We start from the raw sequence: 19,750 nt of genomic DNA, 5'->3' as shown, positions 1-19,750 counted from the left end.
CATCCGAGTGCCCAGGCTGCGCCACACCCTGCACCTGAAAGCCAAACCTCACAAGCTTTCTGTCCCGGGAAACAGGGTTGCTGTCCACTGCTCAGCCCCGCCCCGCCATTACTGGCCCGCCCACCCCCAAACCCGATCCAAATGAGGATTTCTTGCAGGCAAAAGGTGCCAGCACAGAAAGCCCTGGCTGCCCACCGAGTGCCCAGGCTGCGCCACACACTGCACCTGAAAGCCAAACCTCACAAGCTTTCTGTCCCGGGAAACAGGGCTGCTGTCCCCTGGTCAGCCACACCCGCCATTACTGGCCCGCCACCCCCCCAAAACCCGATCCAAATGAGGATTTCTTGCAGGCAAAAGGTGCCAGCACAGAAAGCCCTGGCTGCCCACCGAGTGCCCAGGCTGCGCCACACACTGCACCTGAAAGCCAAACCTCACAAGCTTTCTGTCCCGGGAAACAGGGTTGCTGTCCCCTGTAACAGACAGATAACATTCAAATGCCAAAAATGATGTTTCGCCAGTGTTTCTGCCTGTCAAAAACTTCCTACCAAAACTCCTGTGGCAGTTTTTCACCAGAACTTCTCACCAGAGGCTTCCCACGGGAGTTTTCCTGCCAAAGGATCCTGGTATTGTCCAGCCTTATCCCATCTCTGCCAACATCTGAACAGGGCTAGGTGCCAAAACACCACAGGCTACCTCCTTGAACACTATAAAAGCTGAAGAGAAATTTGGGAAAACCAGGGAAAGAGGAGTGAGCAAGAGATTTTGGCTATACCAGCTGAAAAATCTTGTCTCCGCCTCGCCCTCACCTTTTCTTTTCTTCCGCCGCCGTAAAACTGCCTGCCCGTCACCAGAGACTGAACCTCTGCCCTCCGGAATTGCACCGGGACCCTCCGTGCTACCCTGCGTGAGTTTTCCACCCTAACCCCATTTCTGAGAGGTACGGCAGGACCGAGACCTCTGCACAAGCCTGAGACTGGGCCGGGGTGAGTGACGGCGTGAGCTGCGGAGAAGCCACATCCCGGCTGCATTCCAGACCCCCTGCAGCTAAAGAGATAACATCACACCGAAAGGCGGTGGAGCCAGACAGAAAAAAAAAAGGCGAAAGCTGCTTCTTTCTCTCCCTCTCCCCCCCCACACTCCACAAGTCAGCTCGGACGAATAGGTAGTTTTTCGGTGGTAATCTTTTTCTGTGCTTCTAAAAAGTAATCTTAGCAATTTCTAACCTTTTCTTATTTTTTCCTCTTTCTCTTTGCATCTTCCTCTTTCTCTTTGCATCTCTCGAGTTACATCTCTCGAGAGATGTGCCGCTCCTGCATATCCTCATGTGAACAGTGCAGAACCCGACTCGAGCGTCACCCTTTAGAACAACCCCCGCTACATATCAGAGACAGAAAAGGGCTGTGGGACACATGGCAGAGAGACTATATTGGACCCTTCCCAAGTCTGAGGGAAAACAGGATGTGTTAGTGGGAGTGGAAGTCGGGTCAGGATTAGTGCAAGCAGAAGCTTTCCCTCGAGCAACCAGTACAAACACTCTAGAAGCTCTTCAAATGTGGTTCAGTTTTTTCCCAAAACCTGTATCTATTCCATCAGAGAACGGGTCACACTTCACAGCTGCCATCGTCCAAGAGTGGGCCAAAGAAGAAGGGATCCAGTGGATATCTCACACACCATATTATCCACAAGCAAATGGCCTAATGGAAAGAACAAATGGCCTGCTTAAACGATTTCTGAAACCTCAGAAATCCAACTGGACTAACCGACTATGGGATGCTGTAAAAATGGTAAATGACAGATGGGGAGTGAATGGCTGTCCCAGACTTACAGCTTTTTATCCACAGCCTCCCTCTCTGATACCAGCAACATCAAAACCTGAGAATAATCAGAAACCCTCCCACTTTCCTGGACAACCTGTATTAGTGGAACTACCTACTGTAGGAGCCGTACCAATGATACTGACCACTCCATTGAACACATACACCTGGAAAGCAAAAGATGCTTATGGCAAAGAACACAAAATAAGCTCTCGGTGGATTGTTCCTACGTTTTAATACTGGGCCCTAAAAGGGGCCAGACAGACCTTTTTCTTTTCTTTTCCAGGTAACCACCCCACGGAGAAAAGTATTCAGAACTGGGAATGAATAATCTCAGATTTGGACTATGGTTCAGTTTGCTGGTAACCCTAGTTATAATGTGTTAGTTATGTTTGTATGGTTATTTACCTTGTACATGTGCTCAGCAGAACAGACTGTTAAAAATCAAAATCAGAGGAACCTTGCCTGGGAACTAGTCAAAGGGTTTGCAAAAATATGGAATCATACCGATCAAGGCATATGTGTATCTTTACCCGAGTCTGCTGAACAAGGATTGCGATTTTTTATGATACCTTTGAATTTATCTTTTGTTTTTAACATGGCTAGTGTGACAGCCCCATTACCCCTACCCGAAAAGTGGACCAGCAAGACCAACGGAGCCCAACTACTCTGGAAAGGTACCCCTAGAGTGCATGGTCTTTACCAAACTTACACCCCACCTCCTAATATAACTCAAGACTGGATGTCACGCACCAAATATTGTAAAACAATACGTCCAAAGGTAAATATAACCATCTTATCTCAAATGGAATCCCCTCACCCATCTATTGCATCAAGTAAAGGTGAATTTAAACCTGGAATAATAACCTTTGAGGAATATAATGCTAGACAACCCTGCCTTATTTACACATGGGATCCACTCTTTGACCCATTATACTCACCAGATGTATACGAAAGTAAATAGGACACAGTTTTTAATCCTTCCTGGTGTGTACAACTTCCTAATGTGACAAATATAACTCCAATTAACCGGAAAAACTTAATGTGGGTATGGTCTGTACAAGCATTTTTTAAATCCAAATTTACAGAACCCAAATTTACCGTGCCTCAGGTAGAAGAAAGTCCTTTATTCAATTGCTCAAAGGTTATAACATGCAAAGAAGGACCAGGAAATCCTCCAGAAACGTGGTTTTCACTCAGAATTAGAACTTTGATAAGAGATATGTGTACTTGTTGGAGATACCCTTCAAAAGGCTGGAGAAATCAGGATGAATCCTGTAACTCAACCGACAAATATCTCCTTAATCACTGTGGAGTTCCCTACACCCACTACCCAATCCACAGTACTCCAAGAAATACTAAACCAAAAATCACCATCCTTGACCACGCAGACAATACTGACTGTAAAACTGCAAAATATATAGCCCCTCTGGGAATGGCTTGGGGATGCTCCCATGGAAAGTTTTATTCACATTTGTCATTAGAGCACCATGCTGGACTTAGGTGTGCACCTGGAATTCCCTCTCTCTGCCCCAGACGTGTCTTTACTTTCACTAAAGTGTCTAAAGAACGTCACCATCGCAGTGTTATTCCCTCTCCAAAAGCAACACAAAGGCCAAAATGGGCAATTAAAGGACTTGATTTTCCAGATTATTACACCACCGGGCAAAAAGCATCCCTTCTTCTTGAGAATTTCTTTACCCCCTATGTCACCTTCAAAAGACACCAATTTCTATTAGAAGATATTACCTGGCAATTAAGTGCTTTAAGCAATTGGACACAACATGCATTTGGAGAACTAAACACTCAAGTCCAGCAAACTACTAAGATGACATTGCAAAACACATTAGCATTAGATATGTTACTGTTAAAAGAACAAGGTGTTTGTGGAATGTTAAATTTATCAGAAACTGATAATTTATAATGCTTCAACCTCTACTGAAGAGGCACGAATAACAATGAGAGAAATAAGTAACCACACTAGAAATTGGTTTTATGCAATGCAACCACCAGAAGTGTTAGATGGAACACGCCTTACCAACATCCTAGAGTCTTTTGGACTTACGGGATGGGGAAAGTGGATAGCACAAATTGGAATAACAATTGACATTGGAATTTTGTTCCTGATTACCGGCATTGGCCTGGTTCAATGCATGATAAACCCCTTGCTTGTTTCCTTCTCCCCCTCTGTTCGCTAGATTCGCATTACCACCACTGAAGAAAACTACCTCGATGTGCCGAGAAACAAGGTCGAACCACGGGCTGGAGGGTAACAGACAGATACCATACAGATGCCAAAAATGATGTTTCGCCAGTGTTTCTGCCGGTCAAAAACTTCCTACCAAAACTCCTGTGTCAGTTTTTCACCAGAACTTCTCACCAGAGGCTTCCCACGGGAATTTTCCTGCCAAAGGATCCTGGTATTGTCCAGCCTTATCCTATCTCTGGCAACATCTGAACAGGGCTAGGTGCCAAAACACCACAGGCTACCTCCTTAAACACTATAAAAGCTGAAGAGAAATTTGGGAAAACCAGGGAAAGAGGAGTGAGCAAGAGATTTTGGCTATACCAGCTGAAAAATCTTGTCTCCGCCTCGCCCTCACCTTTTCTTTTCTTCCGCCGCCGTCAAACTGCCTGCCCGTCACCAGAGACTGAACCTCTGCCCTCCGGAATTGCACCGGGACCCTCCGTGCTACCCTGCGTGAGTTTTCCACCCGAACCCCATTTCTGAGAGGTACGGCAGGACCGAGACCTCTGCACAAGCCTGAGACTGGGCCGGGGTGAGTGACGGCGTGAGCTGCGGAGAAGCCACATCCCGGCTGCATTCCAGACCCCCTGCAGCTAAAGAGATAACATCACACCGAATAGCGGCGGAGCCAGAGAGAAAAAAAAAAGGCGAAAGCTGCTTCTTTCTCTCCCTCTCCCCCCCCCCCCACTCCACAAGTCAGCTCGGACGAATAGGTAGTTTTTCGGTGGTAATCTTTTTCTGTGCTTCTAAAAAGTAATCTTAGCATTTTCTAACCTTTTCTTATTTTTTCCTCTTTCTCTTTGCATCTCTCGAGTTACATCTCTCGAGAGATGTGCCGCTCCTGCATATCCTGCATATCCTGCATATCCTCTTTGCATCTCTTAGCAATTAATAAAAGCAGTTTTGGCATCAACAGTTAACTCGTATGAGTTTTAATTTTGCTCAAGGGAACTTTCGAATATAAAAATTCTTTCTGCAATATTTTAGCAGATTGTAACACCCCCCCAAACCCGATCCAAATGAGGATTCTCGCAGGGAAAAGGTGCCAGCACAGAAAGCCCTGCCTGCCCACCTTATACCAAAAGTGGGCCATTAGCTCATTAATTAATAAAAGCAGTTTTTGCCGCTCCTGCATATCCTGCATATCCTGCATATCCTCTTTGCATCTCTTAGCAATTAATAAAAGCAGTTTTGGCATCAACAGTTAACTCGTATGAGTTTTAATTTTGCTCAAGGGAACTTTCGAATATAAAAATTCTTTCTGCAATATTTTAGCAGATTGTAACACCCCCCCAAACCCGATCCAAATGAGGATTCTCGCAGGGAAAAGGTGCCAGCACAGAAAGCCCTGCCTGCCCACCTTATACCAAAAGTCGGCCATTAGCTGAACTTGAGAGACACACGGTAAAGCTTTTCTTTCCATTATTGAACTGCACCCCGTCTATTGATGAAGTGCTCCACTTAAACTCCCAGTCCTATTCCAGAAAAACCCTTAGCCGCAGACCTACCTCATAGGCCACCAAAGACAGCTGGGAAGGAGAGCGGTTCTTCTCTTTTACTCCCTCTGCCTGGACGACCCGCTGTTCCAAGCGCCATGCCTTACGAACAGGCCACACCCCTCTTCTCCTGCTCCAATTTCTATCACCCAGAAACCACCTGGACTCCACCCCCTGGTCAGCTGATTAGGTCTCGCAAGGCAGCTGGGCTGAGCCGGGCTGAGCCGGGCTGAGCTGGGAGCAGTTTCTCCCTGCAGTTTAAATCCCCCACAAACGCCCTCAGCTCCAGTCAATGATGAGATGATTAGAGCTTGCAGTGCAGCTCCGTTCACCCGCGCTGAACTGAAAGGAGCTCCTCCATGAAGTAAAAATCTCCGAGGAAGAACCTCAACTCGTCTCCTGGTTACCTCACAAGGTCCTTAGGTGCAGATGAGCTGATGTGGCTTGCTCGAATACCAGGAAACAGACCACTTACTCCGCACAGAGTGCCCAGGCTGCGCCACACACTGCACCTGAAAGCTAAAGCTCATCAGGCTTTCTGTCCTGGGGCACAGGGCTGCTGTCCCAATGTTTCTTGCAAATCCCACCTTCCTGCCTTTGCCAAGTTAGGCAATATCAGCCTTTCCTTGGCTATGAGAAGTTTCCTTTATTTTTAACAAAGCAGAATAATTCCAAGTCCCGTCTGCTAAGCATAAGCAGGTGGGTGACAGAAGGCAGTGGGGTGTAAGCCCTCCTGGTACCCCAGCTTTTCCCTTTGCCTCTTCCTGACCTGGTTGCTGTTTGTCCTGCCAGGCCAGGGATCCTGAATCCCTCCAAGGGTCCTGGAATTGATGAACTAGAGGTGTAACTGAGGCTGGGTTTTACCCCAGTTAAAGAGGAGTTGCTGAACCAGCCCAGCATACGGAACCTCTGCCCTCATAGAGCAACTGGGAGCAACTAAGGGGTTTTACAGAAATGCCGGCAGGATAAAGGGTTTGGATGAGCTTTCCCAGCAGCCAGTGCCCTGCTATGTCTGCCTACAGATCCGTTTTCTGTCTGTATTTCCTGCAGCCGACTCCAAGCAGAATGGGATGGTGTCTTAAAAGCTGGTGGGGTGGGAAAGGGGAAGATCTGTGTTAATTTACAATTCCACAAGATTATCCTTTCAGTCTGTTTTACTTTTGGAGTGTGAAGAACAAGGGGAAGTGGGGTGCAGTGGGGAACCAGTGGAATCCACCAGGCAACTAAAACTAAGCTGGACAATGCTTTTCTCTTTTTCCTTCTTTTCTTTTCCCCGTTCCTACAGAAACTATGTGAAGGATAATTTTAATGTGTGGGAGACGATAAGAGAGAGAGCAGTGGGAATGTTCTAAGAGCTTTTACACGTTTCTTTCACAGTCTGACTGCCCCTACTCAGAAAAAGTCCCAAGGATTAAAATACCAATGGACATCATGGAGCCTTTCCTAAGTGATAGCAAACCCGCCGACAGTGAGTAGAACTAACTTCTCGCATGCCTGCTTGACTCTGACTTGCACTACAAATATATATCTATATATTTAGAGTGATTTTTTAAAATTTTTTAATCTTTCCTTTTACTTGAGAAGTACTTTTTCTTGTTCTCTTTTTTTTCCTCTCTTTTTTGATTTCCAGGCCTCTGCTTTATGACAGATTTTGCTTTTGTGAGCTTTTTGTTTTGGGTTTTTTTTCCTTTGCTGGTTACAAAATCAATGTTGTTCCTTCTGGTGCCTCCAGCTTAAGTGCTTTTCTCCAGCTCCTGACAGGTCTCCTGGCCACCCACTCTCTGCTCTCCTCTGCTCTCCTCTGCTCTCCTCTGCTCTGCTCTGCTCTCTGAACCTCTTCTCTCCTCTCTGAACCTCCCCGAACCTCTCCTCTCCCCTCCCCTCCCCCTTGGTGTTAACCTGCTGATGGTGGGATTTATTTTTTTCCTCTGAGTCTGGTGTTCTGGATTTCCAGCGTTGTCCTGTCACTGTTTGTTTCCTTAGGTGCCAAGCAGTTGCAAAAAAAATCAGCACTTAACAGAGTAATTAATTATTTGTGTCATTAAGCTGCCCAGGCAGGGATCAGTTGGTCATTAACTTATTTCCCTTCTTCGATGATTTGCTTTTGTGCTCTTCTCTTGGTTTTAATTTCTCCCGTTAAGATCCGTAAATGCTGATTGTAATCTTTATTTTCAGTCATTCCCACTTTACATTTTCCTCTTTTAAGTGAGGAATCACAGCTGACCTTGGCTTTTTTGCCTTTGGGCTGACTTTTTAATATACTAAGGGTGTCCTATACTGTTTTGTTGTGAGTTGGGAGGGGAGAAATACAAATCAGAGTAATAAATTAGTGCTGCTGCCAGACTGGTAATTCCTGGGAGTAGGACCTAAAGCCCTAGATGATAAATCCTTAAATTATCCTTAGGGTTTAAGAGCTGGGACCCAAGTCCCTTTCCTTTTGGTGGCATAGAGAGGCCTTGGGCAACCGGAGCATTGCTCTGTGGGTTTCAGATACAGAAGTATCTAAAAGTTCTACCTCTTATTTCTAGATGCCAGGCTTTCTGTAAAAAATATATTGTACCATATATAATGTGATTTTTACAAAAAAACAAACCCACCACACCACAATCTCCAGGACGTGGCGCAGGGCTGGATCGGTTCCATTAACACCTTCTGCTCCGAAGCATCTGGCTGGTTTAGGGTTGTGTTGGTTTTATGGGTTTTATTTTTTATGAGTAATCTTTGCTGTGAAGGAGACGGGATGTGATCCGCATCCTCCTGCATCCCACACCATCATCTGTGGAATTTACCCGAAATCTTGGCTACTCAGCTTCTCAGCCCCAGACCCGGCAATGCAGCAGGACCAAGCAGGCCAGGCACGGGCATCCCAGGATTTTGGGGTGGCACCAAGTGAGCAATCACCTCAGGGGAGGATTTTCTCTCTGTAGTGTGTTTATACTGGTGTGTGCATCTAAACAAGCCTTTGGGAAACTGGGTTTCACCAGGACATGAGGGAACACGCTAAAAGCTTCGTCCAAAAATTATAATAAGAAGAAAGAATCCCCGGGCTGTCCAGGTGAATTCCCTGATGGAGACAACCCCACTGCAGAGGAAGGGCATGTGCTGCCGCTTGGTCCTTGTGAAACCAAAGTTCCTGTTGGTGAAGTAGAGAGGATTTTCTGATGGTGCTGAGACCTTAAATGCCAAATTTGAGCATCTGATTAAATCAGATCTGATTAAATCAGATTAAATTTGAGCATCTGATTAAATCAGAGCGGCTGATTTAACACCTAGAGGGATTCGTGGGCTACAATGAGGACACTGAACACGAGCCTGGTGCTCCTGAAAAGGGCAGGTATTGACCTGACAAGTGCCTCAGATCAATCTGTGACAAGAAGTGGGAGGTGGAGTTGGTACCAGAGTCGCTGTCCCTTCACACACAGTTAGTCATTGGCCTGCAGAAAAGAAGGGGGTTCCTGCCTGCTGCTCTGCCCTGGCACTGCCCCGTTCCCTGGGAAAGTGCAGCTCTTGTCACTGCAGTGTAAAGGTGGGGAAAAGGCAGCGAGAGAAAGGCAGCCCAGCTTGGGGGGTGACCCTCCCTTCCTTCAGCTGCTGGGAAACGTGGCCAGGGGTCCCTCAGAGGCACTCCAGCTGAGGAGCTGCACCACTGCCAGAGGGACTTGGCAGGGACGGGGCAAGGGCAGCTCCTCAAATGCCCAGCTGGAGGAACGAGCCGCCCAGGCCTCCGCACCAAGCCCTGGACAGGGCATTTGGGCTGCTGGGGAATGGCCCAGCAGGGAGGTTCTGCTCCTGCCAGCCCAGCTGTTGCTTCCAACCGCATAGGAGGGGGAGGTATTTTGTCAGGGCAGTCGCTCATGGAATGGGTTGCCTGGGGAGGTTGTTGGATCCCCATCCGTGGAATGTTTCAAAACATGACTGGATCCCTCCCTGAGCAGCCCGGTCCGATCCCATTGGTGACTGTGGCCTGAGCAGGAGGTCAGACTTAGAGACCTTGAACTGTCTCTTCTGACCCAGATTCCTCTACAGTCCTGCAGCAGTTCTGGCTTCTTACAGTCCATGAGACCTGTTGGTTCCACAGTCTGCAGAGAAGCTCCTTTGCCCAGCAGGCAGTCCTGGAATGGCCAGCCATCCATGGCAGAGATTCCCAGAGCTGCCATGTGCCCCAGCTGTCCCTGAGCCCCAGCTTTGGCCTCGGCACTGAAACGCTGCCAGGACCTGTCCCTGCTGTGCAGGTCCGTGGGGCTGCAGGACACGGTGTCACACAGCACACACGGCCACTGGGTCCTGCCAGCTCCTGCAGCCTGTGCTTCCTGATTGCCGGGGATTTTAGGGGCCACCTGTCTCCAGGGCTGGGCAGGGAAACAGAGATTTCCTGTGCCTGGGAGCAAGGCAGGGCCTTGCCAAGGCAAGCAAATCGCCTGGGCTTCAGGTGCCCGTGTGCAATTCCATGTCCAGGGTGTCTCCCCCAGCAGCAGGTTCCTGTCCCCAGTTCCCGATCTCCCTCAGCGGAGCGGGCGGGGCGGGGCCGCGGGGACCGGCGGGCTGGGATTGGGCGGCGGCGCTCGAGCGCTGATTGGGCAGCGCTGCCGGCCCGCGGTATAAAGGGCCGGCGGGGCGGGTGGGGCCGGTTGTGTGTGTGAGGGCTGAGGGCGCGGCCCCGCTGCTGCCCGGGCTGCGGAGGGGAGAGCGCCTTGGCCGCTGGGTTTGTGGGCCGGGGGAGCCGGGGGGCGTTTAGGGGCGCGTTGTGCTGGGCAGCGGGGGCCGGGTAAACCCCTTCCCTGCCGGGTGACCCTGGGGGAGCCGTGGCAGGACTGGGGGGCTGGTGCTCTCTGGGTGGATCGAGTTTTGCTTTGGAATTCCAAAGCCTTTCCCTGTGCCGGGTTCCGAGGCAAAGACTGCTTTAGCTTGGGGTTTTTTTGGTGCTGCGTTAATGCTTTTTGCTCGTTCTGTGTCAATTTGCAGCCTGGCTCGTGGTTTCCCCTGGTGCTGGGGAGTGGAGGCGAGTTGTGCTTCCTGCTGGGAGAGAGAAGGGCCTTGGGAAGCTGCTCCATGAGCCACAGCTGTGCCGAGCCCGGGAGTCTGTCCAGGTAAGAGCAGGGCTTATACTGCCCGTGAGGAGCTGGGTTCTGCTGCTGAAACATGCCCATGCCTTGAAATGCAAGGACAGGCAGAAGCTGGGAGGGACCCTGAGCACATTTGAAAAGCCCTTGACTGTGGGCGAAGTGTCCAGGAGAAATGATTCCTTTTTTTGCAGGGAGGCAGTTTGTGAGGACAGGGGGGTTGCTGTGCTCTCTAGCCAAACTACTCCCCTTGGGATGTGCAGGGTGAGGAAATGTTGGCCACGTGTGGGCTGGAGCAAAGGTGTGTGGGTGGCTGTGTGTGACAGCCGTGTGTGTGCTGGAAGGGGGTTCTGGTGCCACTGGAGCTGCCAGGGAGCCAAAAGGGGCCCAGTTGTCTGAAAAAGGTGCAAGCTCTGTTGGCCTCTGTTGACACCTGCACCAAAGGAGATGCAAATTTTCCCCCTCTTGGTTGCAGGCTTCACAAAGGTCCCAGGAAAGGAAGTTTTAGATTCCAACTCCCCTTTCTGCTAAAGGTTTCCTTGCTCTCTCAGCAGGATGTGGAGTGCCACCATGTCCCCGAGGTCACCCTTTCTGCTGCTGGGAGAGCATGAGGTGGATGGAGAGGATCCCCAGGCATCTGCAGGCAAAAGGGACTGGCACAACTGTGATTTTTCTCCAGCTCTCTTAAGGTGGACTTTCAGGGTACCATGGGTAATGTGCCAGCTCTCCTGCTGGAGTTCTTGTCTTCTGCTATATTTGAACATCAAGAGTAAAACTACAGTCAGGTGTGTTCTGGAGTATGTTACACTTGTGCAAAGCTCCTTCCCTCTGTTGAATTTCTGTTCTGGAAAGCACAGTCTGGGGTTCCTGGGCACTTCCTCTTAAATGATTCCATGAAAATAATTTTGTACTGAAAGGAGAAAGGAGCTGTCTGTTTGAGAACAGATGTCATTGATAAAAGCTTGATGTTTTTTCACTCAGTAAGCTTTTAAAATATCTCATAGTGTGTAGGAATGCCTGGCTTCTAAACCTCACCAATTGAGTCTTAGAAGTTTCTTTGAAGAGCTGTTTTCAGGCAGCAGAATTGGCCCTGCAGGAGGGACTCTGTGCCTGCTCTCCCGTGGCTCCAAGGGATCTCTGGGCCTTCACGCCGGCACCGAGATTTTCTCGGGAAGGGCCTCAGATCCCCGGACCAGTCTGGGACACAGGCAAGATCCCCCTGCATTTAGAAATGAGGCCTTGTTGTGGCTTCCTCCCCGTACCCATTGGTGGGTTCCAAAGAAGGGCTCTTGAAATGCCTTTTGGGCTGTCCATTGAAGCCTTGGGACCAAATTGGGCCCCCCTGGAGGGACAGTGCTGTTGGTGCCCCCCGGGTTGGGGCACCCCGAGGACTCCAGCGCGCACCGAAAGGATTATTCGGGGAGATCCTCGGGGTGCCCGGCCCTGGGGAGTTCAAAGCAAGGTCCCTGCACTGGATTCAGGCATTGCTGAGAGTATCCCAGGTGTAGCTGTCCATGCTAGACATGGAGCTCTCTACTGGACTGTAATTGGGTTCTAAAAGTGGTGCTCCAAGTGCAAAGGAAGTGTGGGATTGGGGTTAAGAAACGAGCAGTGATGGTCCAATTGGCTGTTTTCTCTTGAATGTAATGGTAAGAGCTGCAGGAGTGCAAGGTGTGTGTTCCAGTCCCCAGCATTTGTTTTGCACATGTCCTGCTCAGACCCAGGTTCAACTTCCTCAGTCCTTAACACAAGAGAAGGAGAATTAAGGACTGGCAGTGTTAAGGTGACTGGTGTGACAGGGGTTAAATTGGGAAAACATTGGGGAATTCCTCAGTTTGTCTCTTTGCCAAACTCACCCAAACCTGTGCTAGGAAGAGATTGAGTGGAAAAGTTGAGGCAGAAATGAAATTAAAAACTGGGGATGTTGAAACTGTAATTGCTGGAACTAAATGTGTCAAAGCAGCAGCTCTTGTTGTGCAGGGAATAACTCCTGTCAGCAGCAAGGTCCCGACTGAAGTGGCAGCTGCAATTGTTCCTGTGGTGTGGGCCAGTGGAGTTCCAGGAGAGTGGAAGAGGGCAGAACCTGTAGGTATTACCCCTAATGTGGGATCTATATGGGTAAGGCAAAGCCAGTATCCTTTAAAATCAGAATTCCAGCTTGGATTGGTTGCAGTAACAGCTAAATTGGCTCATCCTGGTTTGCTTGTAGGACGTGAATGCAAGAACCTGCCAAGGAACCAATGGCCAAGATGATTGATGAGTGCAGGACCTGAGAGAACCACCTTGAATGACAATCTCCAGGAGTTTCCAGTATTGGATTTAAAAGATGGCCTTTGCTGCATCTCCTTGAGCAAGGAAAGCCAAGAAACCTTTGCCTTTGAAGGAGAAAATCTGGAAAGGGGAAAGGAAGAAGAGAAGCCACCTGACTCCTCCTGAGCCCCAGACAGCCCCTGAACTGCCTTCCTGGGAATGGTAGGATGGGGTGGACTCTGGATTGCTCCCTCTGGATGTGTGGTAAGACTTTTATACCAGGTTTTAAGAACAGCCTGTAAGCATTTGCTGCCTTGGCTAGATGGTGCAAGGGCAGCCTTTAAGCAGCTCAAGCATTCCCTGAGGAGAGCTCTGGGTCTGCCAGATCTCTCAGAACTGTTGGAAGCATCTTTGCTGGGGAGGGCAAACAAAGGACAAGGTGTGCAGTGACCCCCCTGACAAGGGACTTTGAGTTAATGGCATCCCTGCAAGTGAACTTTGTGGGCTGTTCCCCCTGTAGGGCAGGTGATAGTCCCAGCTAGAGTGATGGGAAAAATGGTTAAAAGAGAGCCCCAAAAGCTGGAAATCCTCCTGGAGGCTCTTGGCAAAGAGAGTTTCCTGAGTTGCCCCTGCAAGAAGGATAGTGACAGCTTTTGAGTGCTGGTAGATGCTTTTAATAGATAGCCTTGAGTGTGTCCTTGTTGCACCAGTAGGCCTTGTCAAAGTCCCCATATTCCAGGAGATATACCTATTGAAGTTTAAAATGATCTCCATAATCCTTTGTTGGCTTGAGGCTCTCCCCTGAGGAACTCCAGGAACTCCTGGTGCCGCCTGGGCCGATGGATTGGACGCCCCAGCCCCTCCGTTCCTGCCCAGCCCCTGGGTCCGTGTCAAGGGGTGGCACTGCCAGCCCCTGCAGGTGAAGTGGGAAGGGCCTTTCCAGGTCCTGTGGGTCACATTTATAGTAGCCAAAGTTGCAGAAAAAGGACCTGGGGTCTATTATTGCTGAGTTCGGAAAGCTCCTTTTGGTTGGTGAGCAGAACAAAGTGGATCCTTCAGAGTTCCCATCCGTGTTTGTGTCTCAGCCTGTGTTATGATTCAGGGCTGTAGCTGTTGTTGTCACTGAGGAGTCAAACTCTGCTTTAAATCATGAGACACTGGCCTAATGGCCGAGTGTCAGGAAAAAAGTGGGAATGATACCTGAGTGTTGAGATGTAACAAGAGCTAATCCTTTTTGCAGTGGGATGTAGCCTGGAAACTGCACAGAGCTGAGCCAAGGGATTTAAAGGGACTAACCAAGGGAGGTGAAGAAAGAAGGAAGAAGGGAAGTGAAGCAGCAGCCAAGCAGCACCAAGTTCCTGTGTAAGCAGGTGAGTTGTCTTGAGGTTCCTAAGGCAGGCACTGAGGACTTTGAGGGCTCCAGACAGAGCAGACCTGGGAAGGCCCTCGGTGAAGCCCCTTGGAAACCTTCTAAGGGTAGGTGTGTATGGTAGTAAGTGTTGGAAAATGTCCTGAATGTGGAACAGGAATGCAGGGAAGGAAAATGAACCCTCATGTAATGCTGCCATATCAGCTGCAGTGGAGATAGCTGTGTGTGACCTTTGGGAGCTGATTGCCAGGACACCTGGTGGGCTGGAATGATTCAAGAGCATAGGAATAAAAGGTTGCCTGGCTTCTAAAACTCATCAGTTGAGTCTCAGAGGTTCTTGTAAGAAATTTTAGCTAACACCTGAACACTTGTGTGTACTGCTGAGTTCAGTTGGAAGGAGATTGTCCAGGGAAGAGCAATCGTGCTCAGTGCAAGGAGTTGCCCTTGATGAACTTCCTGTCTGAGCTGATGGCCTTGGCAGGAGAAGTGCTCAGCAAGGAGGCTCTTTGCTCCTAGGCAGGAAGAAAGGCCAGTGCCCTTCCTCCCCAAGGCCCAGCCCAGCAGGGCTGGCAGGAGCTGCTGGTGTGGCTGCTCTTTGGGTTCTCAGCTGTGGCTGTGGGGTGGTGACCTCGTGTTCCTCCCTGTGCTCCAGGGCAGCCAAAAGCCCCAGCCCAGCCCCTGGGCCTTTCTGGGAGCCTGAGCTATTGTAGTACTGGGGATGGGGGTTTGGGTTTTTGTTTCCCTAAAAGTAGAACCATTGGGGGGGGGATCTCTTATCTCACAGTTGTTGTTGTTGTTTTGATATCTGAATTAATTACAACTTGAGAAGAAAACCTTGTGTAACTTAGCAACTGACTTGCACTGGTTCCACTGAAAGTGCCAAGGAGTTGTAGTGTCCACTGGATTGTTTGTATTGAAGCAGTTTGGTGTTTACAGAGGGATAATAACTCCTGTCAGCAGCAAGGTCCTGACTGAAGTGGCAGCTGCAGTTGTTCCTGTGGTGTGGGCCAGTGGAATTCCAAGAAAATGGACAAGGACAGAACCTGTAAGAATTCCCCCTAAGCCAGAGTCTCTCCTGGTAAGGCAAACCAAGTATCCTTTAAAATTAGGAAGCCAAGCTGGATTGGTTCTAGTAAGAGCTAAATTTGCTGCTGATGGTTTGATAGCAGAATGTGAATGCAAGGAGCTGTAAAGAAAGGAAATGGGCAAGATGATTGATTGCTGGGAGCAGGGGCTGGCAGACAGTGGCACTGGCTGTTTGGTTGTGGTTGGGAATGAGCAGCTTGACCTGCCCAGGGTTGTCTGTGCTGGGGGTGGGTTTGGGTCCTGTGTGGCCACAGGTCTGTGCAGCAGCTGGAGCCTGGGCAGGTTTGGGGGCTGTGGTGTGCCAGGCTGCTGAGTGTGTTGTCCCTGTTTGCTTGGAGTGTCCCAGTGTCCCTGCTTGGCTGTTTGTTGCCCTGCAGGCAGAAGAGCCCAGGCCTGAGATGGCTGAGTGTTGGTGTGACCCAGAGTGGGTGTCCCTGCCCTGGGGACAGTCCCCAGAGCTGCCTTTGGCATCCCCTGCTGAAGGGTGGGAGCTGCCCAGAGCCAGCAGCATCCAGCTGGAGGATCCAGGAGGATGCAGCTGTGTTTTCCTGGGAGGTAAGAGGTGGGGGTGCAGGAGCTGGCAGGAGTGTTTTGCAGGCAGAGGGAGGGCAGGAGCAGGAGACTTGCAGGTGCAGCAGCTGTGTCAGTGCTGGATGGAGTCGGGGCTGGGAAAGGGCCCTGAGTGTCAGGGCAGGGGAGAGCCCCGGGTGGCCCTGGGAGCCCTGGGGCTGTGAACAAGTGCAGTGGGCAAAGGAATGGGCACTGGAGAGCTGGGCAAACAGCTGGAGGAGTTGCAAGGAGAACCAGGAGTCTGGGATCCAGGAGCAGCAGCAGCTCCCTGTGTGTGTGTGTAGAACCAGGTGTACTGCAGCCCCGAGTGAGGTGGGAAATGAACCTCAGGAGGCTGGGAACGAGTCCCACAAACTGGTTAAAGTGGGATGGACTCTTCCCAAGTGTCTGAAAAGCTTTTCTTAGTGTTGCTTTCTCAATTGAAAACTGGAGTGATTGTTGAGGTGTTGGCAGTTGTTTTCCTGTGGTTTTGGTGAGGTGTTGACTCAGTACCTTTCTTGGAGCTGCTGTTGGCTGAAGAGGTGCCCCCAATTCACCTGTAAGGTCCTGGTTTTCTTGCCTGCTTCTCCCAGCTTGTCCAAGAGATAGAATTCCAGTGCTACAGTCTAGATGGGTCGTGGTGCTCCCAAAAGGAGCCTTTGTGCCTTCAGGACAAGTTTTGGTGCCACTGGAGCTGCTGGGAGAAGCATAAGGTTGGCAGTGAGAGGCCTGGAATGATGTTGCTGTGGCACAGAAGAAATGAGCAGTGATGGTACAATTGGCTGTTTTCTCTTGAATGCAATGGTAAGAGGTGCAGGAGTGCAAGGTGTGTGTTCCAGTCCCCAGCATTTGGTTTGCACATGTCCTGGTCAGACCCAGGTTCAACTTCCTCAGTCCTTAACCCAATCGAGGGAGAATTAAGGGCTGGCAGTGTTAAGGTGACTGGTGTGACAGGGGTTAAACTGGGAAAACATTGGGGAATTCCTCAGTTTCCCTATTTGCCAAACTCACCCAAACCAGGGCTAGGAAGAGATTGAGTGGAAAAGTTGAGGCAGAAATGAAATTAAAAACTGGGGATGTTGAAACTGTAATTGCTGGAACTAAATGTGTCAAAGCAGCAGCTCTTGTTGTGCAGGGAATAACTCCTGTCAGCAGCAAGGTCCCGACTGAAGTGGCAGCTGCAATTGTTCCTGTGGTGTGGGCCAGTGGAGTTGCAGGAGGGTGGAAGAGGGCAGAACCTGTAGGTATTACCCCTGATGTGGGATCTATATGGGTAAGGCAAAGCCAGTATCCTTTAAAATCAGAATCCAGCTTGGATTGGTTGCAGTAACAGCTCAATTGGCTCATCCTGGTTTGCTTGTAGGACGTGAATGCAAGAACCTGCCAAGGAACCAATGGCCAAGATGATTGATGAGTGCAGGACCTGAGAGAACCACCTTGAATGACAACCTTAGGTTTAAAAGATGGCCGTTGCCTTTGAAGGAGAAAATCTGGAAAGGGGAAAGGAAGAAGAGAAGCCACCTGACTCCTCCCTGAGCCCTAGACAGCCCCTGAACTGCCTTCCTGGGAATGGTAGGACGGGGTGGACTCTGGATTGCTCCCTCTGGATGTGTGGTAAGACTTTTATACCAGCTTTTAAGAACAGCCTGTAAGCGTTTGCTGCCTTGGCTAGATGGTGCAAGGGCAACCTTTAAGCAGCTAAAGCATTCCCTGAGGAGAGCTCTGGGTCTGCCAGATCTCTCAGAACTGTTGGAAGCATCTTTGCTGGGGAGGGCAAACAAAGGACAAGGTGTGCAGTGACCCCCCTGACAAGGGCCTTTGAGTTAATGGCATCCCTGCCAGTGAACTTTGTGGGCTGTTCCCCCTGTAGGGCAGGTGATAGTCCCAGCTAGAGTGATGGGAAAAATGGTCAAAAGAGAGCCCCAAAAGCTGGAAATCCTCCTGGAGGCTCTTGGCCAACAGAGTTTGCTGAGTTGTCCCTGCAAGAAGGATAGTGACAGCTTTTGAGTGCTGGTAGATGCTTTTAATAGATAGCCTTGAGTGTGTCCTTGTTGCACCAGTAGTGCAAAGTCCCCATATTCCAGGAGATATGCTTATTAAAGTTTAAAATGATCTCCATAATCCTTTGTTGGCTTGAGGCTCTCCCCTGAGGAACTCCAGGAACTCCTGGTGCCGCCTGGGCCGATGGATTGGACGCCCCAGCCCCTCCGTTCCTGCCCAGTCCCTGGGTCCGTGTCAAGGGGTGGCACTGCCAGCCCTGCAGGTGAAGTGGGAAGGGCCTTTCCAGGTCTTGTGGGTCACATCTATAGCAGCCAAAGTTGCAGAAAAAGGACCTGGGGTCTATTATTCCTGAGTTCGGAAAGCTCCTTTTGGTTGGTGAGCAGAACAAAGTGGATCCTTCAGAGTTCCCATCCGTGTTTGTGTCTCAGCCTGTGTTATGATTCAGGGCTGTAGCTGTTGTTGTCACTGAGGAGTCAAACTCTGCTTTAAATAATGAGACACTGGCCTAATGGCCAAGTGTCAAGAAAAAAGTGGGAATGATACCTGAGTGTTGAGATGTAACAAGAGGTAATCCTTTTTGCAGTGGGATGTAACCTGGAAACTGCACAGAGCTGAGCCAAGGGATTTAAAGGGACCAACCAAGGGAGGTGAAGAAAGAAGGAAGAAGGGAAGTGAGGCAGCAGCCAAGCAGCACCAAGTGCCTGTGTCAGCAGGTGAGTTGTCTTGAGGTTCCTAAGGCAGGCACTGAGGACTTTGAGGGCTCCAGACAGAGCAGACCTGGGAAGGCCCTCGGTGAAGCCCCTTGGAAACCTTCTAAGGGTAGGTGTGTATGGTAATGAGTGTTGGAAAATGTCCTGAACGTGGAACAGGAATGCAGGGAAGGAAGATGAACCCTCATGTAATGCTGACCCCTCCCATCAGCTGCAGTGGAGATAGCTGTGTGTGACCTTTGGGAGCTGATTGCCAGGGCACCTGGTGGGCTGGGATCATGGCACGGTGTTGTAAGCAAGGAATGCCTGGCTTCTAAACCTCACCAGCTGAATCTTAGAGGCTTCTTTGAAGAGCTGAGTTCAGGCAGCAGAATTGGCCCTGCAGGAGGGACTCTGTGCCTGCTCTCCCGTGGCTCCAAGGGATCTCTGGCCCTTCACGCCGGCACCGAGATTTTCTCGGGAAGGGCCTCAGATCCCCGGACCAGTCTGGGACACAGGCAAGATCCCCCTGCATTTATAAATGAGGCCTTGTTGTGGCTTCCTCCCCGTCCCCGTTGGTGGGTTCCAAAGAAGGGCTCCTGAAATGCCTTTTGGGCTGTCCATTGAAGTTTTGGGACCAAATTGGGCCCCCTGGAGGGACAGTGCTGTTGGTGCCCCCCGGGTTGGGGCACCCCGAGGACTCCAGCGCGCACCGAAAGGATTATTCGGGGAGATCCTCGGGGTGCCCGGCCCTGGGGAGTTCAAAGCAAGGTCCCTGCAATGGATTCAGGCATTGCTGAGAGTATCCCAGGTGTAGCTGTCCATGCTAGACATGGAGCTCTCTACTGGACTGTAATTGAGTTCTAAAAGTGGTGCTCCAACTGCAGAGGAAGTGTGGGATTGGGATTAAGAAACGAGCAGTGATGGTCCAATTGGCTGTTTTCTCTTGAATGTAATGGTAAGAGCTGCAGGAGTGCAAGGTGTGTGTTCCAGTCCCCAGCATTTGGTTTGCACATGTCCTGCTCAGACCCAGGTCCAACTTCCTCAGTCCTTAACCCAATCGAGGGAGAATTAAGGACTGGCAGTGTTAAGGTGACTGGTGTGACAGGGGTTAAACTGGGAAAACATTGGGGAATTCCTCAGTTTGTCTCTTTGCCAAACTCACCCAAACCTGTGCTAGGAAGAGAT

General features: G+C 50.0%; 1 long non-coding RNA gene across 2 annotated transcripts; it reads left to right on the top strand.

Moving 5' to 3' along the window:
• The first annotated feature begins 10,197 nt into the window (after positions 1–10,197).
• On the top strand, positions 10,198–12,998 carry LOC113995803. Of its 2 annotated transcripts, none has more exons than XR_005566989.1 (3): positions 10,198–10,260; positions 10,521–10,645; positions 11,170–11,507. It is a non-coding gene; the product is annotated as an uncharacterized LOC113995803 (long non-coding RNA). The 2 variants fall into 2 exon arrangements; XR_005566988.1 differs by lacking the exon at positions 10,198–10,260 and adding an exon at positions 12,828–12,998 and having other exon boundaries at positions 10,387–10,645; positions 11,170–11,403.
• Positions 12,999–19,750: the final 6,752 nt, after the last annotated feature.

This window comes from Pipra filicauda, unplaced genomic scaffold (assembly GCF_003945595.2).
Source record: "Pipra filicauda isolate LSUMZ 115617 unplaced genomic scaffold, ASM394559v2 scaffold1283_size19751_pilon, whole genome shotgun sequence".
Taxonomy (NCBI): domain Eukaryota; kingdom Metazoa; phylum Chordata; class Aves; order Passeriformes; family Pipridae; genus Pipra; species Pipra filicauda.
The sequence above is the reverse complement of the archived record's forward strand: the minus strand, read 5'-3'. Positions and strand labels throughout refer to the sequence as shown.